At 41.5% G+C, this 9,325-nt stretch overlaps 1 long non-coding RNA gene across 9 annotated transcripts; it reads left to right on the top strand.

Moving 5' to 3' along the window:
- The first annotated feature begins 221 nt into the window (after positions 1-221).
- LOC147874856 (uncharacterized) lies at positions 222-7,443 on the top strand. 9 transcript variants are annotated; one of them, XR_015538105.1, is made up of 8 exons: positions 273-524; positions 620-872; positions 1,210-1,334; positions 2,378-2,622; positions 3,048-3,958; positions 4,958-5,084; positions 5,277-5,981; positions 7,294-7,443. It is a non-coding gene; the product is annotated as an uncharacterized LOC147874856 (long non-coding RNA). The 9 variants fall into 9 exon arrangements; XR_015538110.1 differs by having other exon boundaries at positions 276-468; positions 616-685; XR_015538109.1 differs by having other exon boundaries at positions 276-524; positions 620-685.
- The last annotated feature ends 1,882 nt before the right edge of the window (positions 7,444-9,325 follow it).

The raw sequence follows: 9,325 nt of genomic DNA, 5'->3' as shown, positions 1-9,325 counted from the left end.
GTTGGTAGCTCGTTTCGCCTTAATTTTTTTCTTTACTTCCTCTCGTTTTTAAAGGAGAAGATGTGTCACTAATGGTAGTCACGGAATAAAGTTTGAGGTCTTCATAATTTTACAGTCTTTGGAGTGGTATTTCAGTCAGCATTTGGTTCGGCAGTGCCGTGTAGTGTTCGCGGACGTTCATGTACCTCAGGTGTATTGTCGGTAGATGACAGGACAGTTCGTCAGGGTGCGCACATATTGATCATTGAATATCCCTCATGCTCCGCCGGTGGCGGAATGTGTTCGCTGTTTTTCAGACGTTGCCGTCCCTGCGTGCGAGAAAATGGCGCAGCTCCTCTGCTGTTATTGTTTACTTCGGACGGCGTGATGGTAGGATGCATGCCCAGTCGAGTGCAGCTTTACTCTCTTATATTTCCAATGCTTGCAAGTTTATTTTAACTGATGTTTGTCATCTTTCTCCTGTGTGAAGTACGTAAAGTGGGAAATATTTTGGTTGCACGAAAGGCCGGATTAGTTGCCAGTAGGTTATTAATGTGGTGTAGAGTGCCTTCGTAGTAAGAATTAATACTGGTCTCTCAATGCGGATGTTTATTTCTGTACATGGTTTTGTTTCAGGTAGGCGTGAATGCAAGCATATGGGATACTTCAGCCGTTATGCAGTTTCGAGTCCATCATTACTACGGAGGTAGCAAGACTTTGCTCCGGTAGCTGACATGACCATTGTGCATGATGGACACAATTCATCAGTCGATGCGATTGGGATGACCCACAGACTCGTGGTGGCAGCCTCTGTTTTTGTGACTTGCATGTGGAAATTCAGTAGCTGTTGATTTAAATTTGTGCAAGAGCTTATCGCAGTGAAGAAGGTAGAAGTAAGCAGCTAGGGTTACAGGTTGTAATGTTGGTTATGTGGCCACCACACCACACCACACCACAGTTGCCCACTTTTGATTCCTATTGACCAAGTATGGGGTGTTCGTAGCATGCCTCACAATGCCAAAAGGAAGACCTCAGGCCCTCGTGCGATTATATACCTTGCTTTCCGAGGAGGTGTACTGTTATAGATTTAGTGGGAGTGCCTAGTCTGTCTCAAAGAGGAGTTTGAGATCAGGGCATGTGCTGAGTAGCAACTTTCATGTGAACTGTAGCTGTAGTGTGTGTTTACTGGCATCAACGAAGACATGGAGGACCAATTTGTCTGAATATCAGTGTTTCAGAAGATCAGTTGTGTGCGTGATGGGGAAGCAGCTTTTTTGGAGTTGGAGATGTGAAGAACGAGACAGAAGGAAGCACCTGGAGTGTTTGTTACTTGGATAAGGAATTGCATTATTCAGGTATGTTAGAGAGTAGAGTTTGTTTGCATTCCATAGATCCTTCTTAGGAGTAATCCAAAGGATGCAGTACAAGTCATTTCATACAATAAACATAAACTTCAGGACTTCATTCAATATACGTAAACCTCGGTACTTTTGACACAATTACAAGAACGTGTTTCACATATGAATGTACATAACCTTCAGATTTTGCAATTCAAGTATGAAAGCTAATTTCAGTGCAGGCTTGAATACATTTATATCACAATTTAGAGTTTTAATTGTTGGTTGGTGATTATTAAATAACTTGACACGTGTAAAGTACACTCCTCTTTGACATTTAGCAGGGTTTACATCTTGTAATTAAATTATGTACATCTGTATTTATTTTAAAATTATCCAACTTTTCCACCACAAATGATAGCAAGCAGAGTATAAATTCACTTGCAAGTGGAAGTATATTAAATTTACGAAATAATTCTCTACAAGGTAAGCTGCTTTTGACACCTGCCATTGTTGTGATTATTTTCTTTTGCATGTAAAAAGCCTTATTACTGTCTGTTGAATTCCCCCAAAATATTAATCCATAAGACACCACAGAGTGGAAATAAGCAAAGTAAACTAGCTTTATAGTATCTATTGTCATGGGTGGTATGACTGTTCTGATGGCAAGGCACGCAGAGCTTAATTAGGGAATAATATACTCAGTGTGCTTCTTCCAATCTGAGGTGTTGTCAACTTGTAAGCCAAGGAAATTGTTTGTTTCAACTTCCGCGATTAATTTCTCATCACCGTAACCTCTCCTTTTGCCTCTGTACGTAGGTACATGCACATTCACAACATTCCCTAGGGTGGAATGCTCACCTCGGGAGCTTACAGAGTTGTTCACGCCGACATTGTCGGTGCCCCGGCATATTCCTGCAGGCAGTCCACATCCCTTCTGTACTCACGTTTTCGGGCATATGTATTGTGCAGTGTTGATGGATGTCGTTCCGTGCGCCGTGATGTCCGCTCGCTTGCTCTGTGTTGGGGTACTGAAGTATGTATTTTCATTAATGTTCTAGGACACCGGCCATGCCGTCATCATGAAGTTACCTCCTTCAGTTCCCTCTGGGTGTTCTGTTTGACAAGGCTGGGGTGAAGAACCAGAACGATATTGGCCGCAGTTAGATGACCTGTTACTGGCGAGTAAAACCTCTGTGTTGTGCGCCAGACACAAGATAGGGCGTTGGACCAACATTTCTCAAAGAGAGAGCATATTAATTGGCTCACAAAGTGCAGCTTATGTATAGAGCTACAATAACTTGATGTGAGTGAGTGTGTGTGTGTGTGTGTGTCTGTCTGTCTGTTCATAAGAGGCACCAGTACAAGAAGTAGGACACTGTCTTCTGACTTCATATCACAAAGAATATTAACTGGATGAATATTCGGAATATGTACCAAGTTGGAAGAGGAATACTTTTTCTGCCAAGCAACGGTAATGCTCTGACAGAGGCTGACTGCATGTTGGATGTTTGTTCTTACGTGTCTAATCCCCTGTATGTCTATGAACGGCATTCCCCCCCGCCCCCATTTCAGATTAAGTATTTGAATAAGCAGGAGGCACCCATTAGATAAAATAAGTTGGCATGAGATTGTTCCATTTCGGACGACTTTGCCTCCAATGTCTGTGAAAGTGGCCCCTTGAGATTCTAGATTTCTTGTGTATCTTACACCTTTCCTGGTATATTGCAGGAGGAGTGCACCAACACTAGACAGACTGACATCCGAGAGAAGACCGCTTGTGTCCCCGATGGTTGGCCGTCCTGTTGCTGAGTGCGTACATGGAGAAGAGGACTGAATGCAGCATGTAAATTTTGTGTGCCTCTGGAGAGGTGGTGCAGTTTTCTGTTATTTAACCCATTGACAGGGGCTTGCTCTGTTGTGGTAATTGTGTTGCAAGTGTGATAGCAACTTAGATATGAATCATGTGAACGTGTAAGGTGTGGATGTCTAGTTATGTGTGTGGGGTGTTCTACGGAGTGTAGTAAAATAGTAGAAATGTCGGCCGCAATCACATTGCGTTGATAAGAGTCTGCTTCATAGTGTGGTGGCCAACACATCTCGGAATGAGAGAGAGTTTGTCATGTGTGACAGGCTGTAAGTTGCAGGTGCTCTTGGCTTTGGCCGCAGCTTGTCACCAAAGATATGATTCCTCTTCCTGGAAAGAATATGTTATTTCGTTTTATCTGCTTCATCCCATTTCACATTCTCAGTTCAAGCTAATGCCACAGGAAGATCTTCAAAACGTCAGTCATTGTGAATCTGTTCGGAAGCAGATGGGGGGGGCTCTGCAGTTTCACTCGTTTAGGAAGTGCGGTGATGAAGATCTCTGGCATAGCTATACCGGACAGTCTTGATAATAGTGGGTGTCCGTTCTCTGACCCAGGAGGGCTTTAAAAGTGTGCTGACCACGCATTACTTAGTTTGTATTTTCTTCATGTAAATCTGTAAAGAGATGTCAAAGCGGGAGGTAACGGGAATACTTAGTGATCATCACCGAGAGGGAGTTTCCAAACAGTCGTTAACGGGAGATGCGCAATAGCAGTTGTCCTATGATCGAAAAGTGTGACTTGCCAGTGATGAGATTGCTTTTTGTAAGTCAGGTAAGTGCAATGAGTTTTATGGATTCTGTGTGATTTTCTGCAAGTGGTTTTCAGCGAATATTGCCGGCATTAATTTTGTTGGTAGTGTATTAAGTGTTGATTGCTGCATGTGCCAAAATGAAGTCTGACGAAGGGAAGTTGGTGTTGTTGAAGTACGGTCACCAGTGGGCTGGGTCGTTGGGTGTGTTATAGATGCTCGTGAAGTACAACCTGGTGGCAGAGGGGCTGTGTAGTGGCGACATATGCAATAATCGTTTATAGTGCTTCGTTCATTGAGCTGTAGTTTACGAAATCCCACAATTACTTGTGAGAAATTATCGCGCAGGGAGAATGTCGGTGCTGAATTTGCGTGATGTCTTGAGTGCCAACATGAAATGTGACGAGGATAAGTTCGTGTTGGAAAGGACGTGGACGATTTCACTGGGTGATTTATAGGTAGACGTGCAGGTATTCAAGATTTGTGTCTGGTATCAATCTGAGCAGGGTGTCGAAGGTTGCTCTGTGCAGTAACATTCCGGCGACCGAGAGGTTATGTGACAAATGTGCCCTAGGATGTAGGCGATGTAGATGCAAATTGTGGGCTACTTGTTTCATAGTGCTTCGTGCTAAGTTGATTGAGCTGTAGTTTATTGGGTGTGGTTTGATACATAAATTATTTTATGATTTTTGAGGTTATGGAAGTGATTGGTAGTTGGTTTCTTATAGTTGGTAGCTCGTTTCGCCTTTTTTTTTTCTTTACTTCCTGTCGTTTTTAAGGGAGAAGATGTGTCACTAATGGTAGTCACGGAATAAAGTTTGAGGTCTTCATAATTTTACAGTCTTTCGAGTGGTATTTCAGTCAGCATTTGGTTCGGCAGTGCCGTGTAGTGTTCGTGGACGGGCATGTACCTCAGGTGTATTGTCGGTAGATGACAGGACAGTTCGTCAGGGTGCGCACATATTGATCATTGAATATGCCTCATGCACCGCCGGTGACGGGATGTGTTCGCTGTTTTTCAGACGTTGCCGTCCCTGCGTGCGAGAAAATGGCGCAGCTCCTCTGCTGTTATTGTTTACTTCGGACGGCGTGATGGTAGGATGCATGGCCAGTCGAGTGCAGCTTTACTCTCATATATTGCCAGGGCTTGTAAGTTTATTTGAACTGATGTTTGTCATCTTTCTCCTGTGTGAAGTACGTAAAGTGGGAAATATTTTGGTTGCACGAAAGGCCGGATTAGTTGCCAGTAGGTTATTAATGTGGTGTAGAGTGCCTTCGTAGTAAGAATTAATACTGGTCTCTCAATGCGGATGTTTATTTCTGTACATGGTTTTGTTTCAGGTAGGCGTGAATGCAAGCATATGGGATACTTCAGCCGTTATGCAGTTTCGAGTCCATCATTACTACGGAGGTAGCAAGACTTTGCTCCGGTAGCTGACATGACCATTGTGCGTGATGGACACAATTCATCAGTCGATGCGGTTGGGATGACCCACAGACTCGTGGTGGCAGCCTCTGTTTTTGTGACTTGCATGTGGAAATTCAGTAGCTGTTGATTTAAATTTGTGCAAGAGCTTATCGCAGTGAAGAAGGTAGAAGTAAGCAGCTAGGGTTACAGGTTGTAATGTTGGTTACGTGGCCACTGCACCACAGTTGCCCACTTTTGATTCCTAGTGACCAAGTATGGGGTGTTCGTATGATGCCTCACAATGCCACAAGGAAGACCTCAGGCCCTCGTGCGATTACCTTGCTTTCCGAGGAGGTGTACTGTTATAGATTTAGTGGGAGTGCCTAGTCTGTCTCAAAGAGGAGTTTGAGATCAGGGGATGTGCTGAGTAGCAACTTTCATGTGAACTGTAGCTGTAGTGTGTGTGGACTGGTTTCAACGAAGACATGGCAGACCAATTTGTCTGAATATCAGCGTTTGAGAAGATCAGTTGTGTGCGTGATGGGGAAGCAGCTTATTTGGAGTTGGAGTTGTGAAGAACCAGACAGAACGAAGCACCTGGAGTGTTTGTGACTTGGATAAGGAATTGCATTATTCAGGTATGTTAGAGAGTAGAGTTTCTTTGCATTCCATAGATCCTTCTTAGGACTAAACCATGGGATGCAAAGCAAGTCATTTCATACAGTAAACATAAACTTCAGGACTTCATTCAATATACTTTTGACACAATTACAAGAACGTGTTTCACATATGAATGTACATAACCTTCAGATTTTGCAATTCAAGTATGAAAGCTAATTTCAGTGCAGGCTTGAATACATTTATATCACAATTTAGAGTTTTAATTGTTGGTTGGTGATTATTAAATAACTTGACACGTGTAAAGTACACTCCTCTTTGACATTTAGCAGGGTTTACATCTTGTAATTAAATTATGTACATCTGTATTTATTTTAAAATTATCCAACTTTTCCACCACAAATGATAGCAAGCAGAGTATAAATTCACTTGCAAGTGGAAGTATATTAAATTTACGAAATTATTCTCTATAAGGTAAGCAGCTTTTGACACCTGCCATTGTTGTGATTATTTTCTTTTGCATGTAAAAAGCCTTATTAGTGTGTGTGATAAGGAATTGCATTATTCAGGTATGTTAGAGAGTAGAGTTTGTTTGCATTCCATAGATCCTTCTTAGGAGTAATCCAAAGGATGCAGTACAAGTCATTTCATACAATAAACATAAACTTCAGGACTTCATTCAATATATGTAAACCTCAGTACTTTTGACACAATGCAAGGACGTGTTTCACATGTGAATGTACATAACCTTCAGATTCTGCAATACAGGTATTAAAAAAAATTACAAATTAATATACATAAACCTCAGAATTTTAAATAGAAATGCAAAACCACTTTAAATATAGATTATAGATATACATAAAACTGAAGAAATTTCAGCAGAGGTGAAATAAACTGCAGAATGGAAAGTGTGAGTGATGAGGTGACCTCTCAGTGCACGCTTGAACACCTTTAAATCATTTAGAGTTTAAATTGTTGGTGGAAGATTATTAAATAACTTGGTACGCGTATAGTACGTTCCTTTTTGACGTTTATTAGGGTTAGCATAGACTATACAAAAATTATATGCTTGTAGTTAATTTTTATTTCAATGTTGTTGAGATTTGTCAAACTTGTTTCCACTTGCAAAATAAAAGTCTAGGTGTCCATGAAACCCAAAGTTTCTGGAAATAAATATGACATGCGCCCTGATGTGGAGAAAAGGTGTTTAGAGTATTACAGTAAGTGCAGTACGTGAAAGTATTATAACAATGCTGCATGGAAGTTACTGTAACTAAAACATTTGACTTCCCTTACTCGTTATAACTTGAAACTGTTGGTTGTGTTTTCCAGTTCGTGGAGACAGCATCTAGTGCTCAGAAGTCAAGCACGACGGATCCGTTCTACCGTCGTCAGTGCTGGGAAATAATTTGCTGTTTCTTGGTGGCATCCCTGAATTTTAATGATGATGAGAATAGAGTGCAGCAGCTTTTCTCTTGTCCAAGGTATATAAGAGCAGTTGGAGGCAGAAGAATATTGTCAAACTAACCTCATTCTTGATATTAAAATAGTGTACAAAATAAAAGATGTTTTTCCAGCCTGATGGTACTAACATGACATAACAGATTGTTAATCACTGGCTTTTCTTCGCAGAATTGTAAGCGAGTCCCAAGGCAGTCTATGAGGCACTGATATAGATTTTTCTCTGAGCACCCAGAACTCATTATTTACTGGTACAGTGAGCCCGTTAGAGGCTGTATCACAATTAGTTTGGGTTTAGTATCCTGCCAGTACCAGGAGGCTTCTACAAGTAATGTATTTCTTTGTCATATCATAAACCCAGATTTCTCATTTGCTCTGTGCCTCTTACATCAGTTGCTGATTTAGGAAGCAGCTACTGCATTGGCCACTGTTGTGACCATTGAACATTAGGATGTGAGTGTAATTATCTTTACTCATTGTGATTCGCTGTTGCAGTTTTGATGATCCACATGTGGAGATCTCCGCAGTCCATTGGATTCCGTACAGATTGCAGGACAAGCAAGCCAGAGCCACTCACCAGATGGCAGTCACAGGTAAGTTCATCCATTTGAGTAAATTGTTTAATAAACTTCTTTTCTGAATTATAATGCCATTATTGAAAGAAGAAGAAGAAAGTGTTGAAGACCTTTTTTCCTGAAAAGTAGCAAATGGTTTTAATGAAATGAAGAACTTGTCTATTTCTTCTATTGAGACTACAAAGAAACAATGAAGAACGTGATTTTTCTTTGCCAGTTTAAGGAACCACATTTTGAGGCTGACCTCCACATAGTTCTATAATTGAGAATGCATGGAGTGTACCTCCATGCTCCCACTGCCTCATGGCATTGCGCTTAGTCACAAGGATAACTTCAGCTGATATAGCGAACCATTAAATGTTTAAAAATCATAATCGGTGTTGGTTTTCTGTAAGTCCAAGTGGTGTTAGAACCCAAAGACCACTGTGAGAACCTGAAATCTCTCTTAAAACCACATTTAGTATGTGAACTTGTTGAAAGCGTCTGCTTCATATCTGGAAAAGCCAGTAAGGCCTGTTGTGTATGTTGGTAGGAGTGTTTGTTGCTGCAGCCATGAAAGAGTTACGACGGTGTTCCTTGTGTGTCACTACACAATGGTGGCGATATCACAGGAAGCTGGTGAGTTCAGTTTTATAAATTTAGATTGTTCAACATTGAAACAATTTATATTACTGATGGTGAAGTTTCCACCTTTGCTTCCAGAAGGCATTATAAAGTGGCATTACTGATGGTGATATGGAAAATAAATCTAATTGATACGGCTACCTCTTGCCCCTTGTCGGTTGAATTCACCTTAGTAGTAGAAGTGCTACAGATGTTGGCTGTGTTGTAGTGGCTTGCCATTTCTTAATCTTTCATTTACGTCCTTTCTTCATGACATCAAAACAGGCGAACCTGAAGGGCATGGACCCTTCTGGTGTTTATAGACTCCCTCGCTGTCATAACGGGGCATGAGGAGAGGGAGCCGTGTAAGCCGGGACACCTCGGCTCCAAACAGACGGCAAGCGAACTGTTCGTAAAATATCCACTGAATCAGTGGCAAGGGAAGTTGCGTGGGTCTGACGTGATGTGTGTGAGTTGTAGAGTTTGTAGTTGCAGTATTATGACGTGTGGAATAATGGCCCACTTGGCGAATGTTTTAAATTTGCTGGGGGGGAGGAAAAAAAGGCTCCAGTATGAATCTGTAAGCGAGGGAGTTCAGAATTTGTCAGGTCGCTGGTTGTGACCCGTATTTAAAGTTAACTTGTGAATGGGTTTGTAATGAACTTGACAGAATTTGTCTTCTGAAAATGGAAGGTGCTTGTTCATTGGCTAAGGTAGGAGTGTTA

The sequence above is a fragment of the Zootermopsis nevadensis genome, unplaced genomic scaffold (assembly GCF_977971745.1).
Source record: "Zootermopsis nevadensis isolate Lab colony 2312 unplaced genomic scaffold, Znev_1.0 Znev_ptg000003l, whole genome shotgun sequence".
Classification (NCBI taxonomy): Eukaryota; Metazoa; Arthropoda; class Insecta; order Blattodea; family Termopsidae; genus Zootermopsis; species Zootermopsis nevadensis.
Note: the sequence above shows the minus strand (reverse complement) of the source record. Positions and strands in the feature narration are given on the sequence as shown.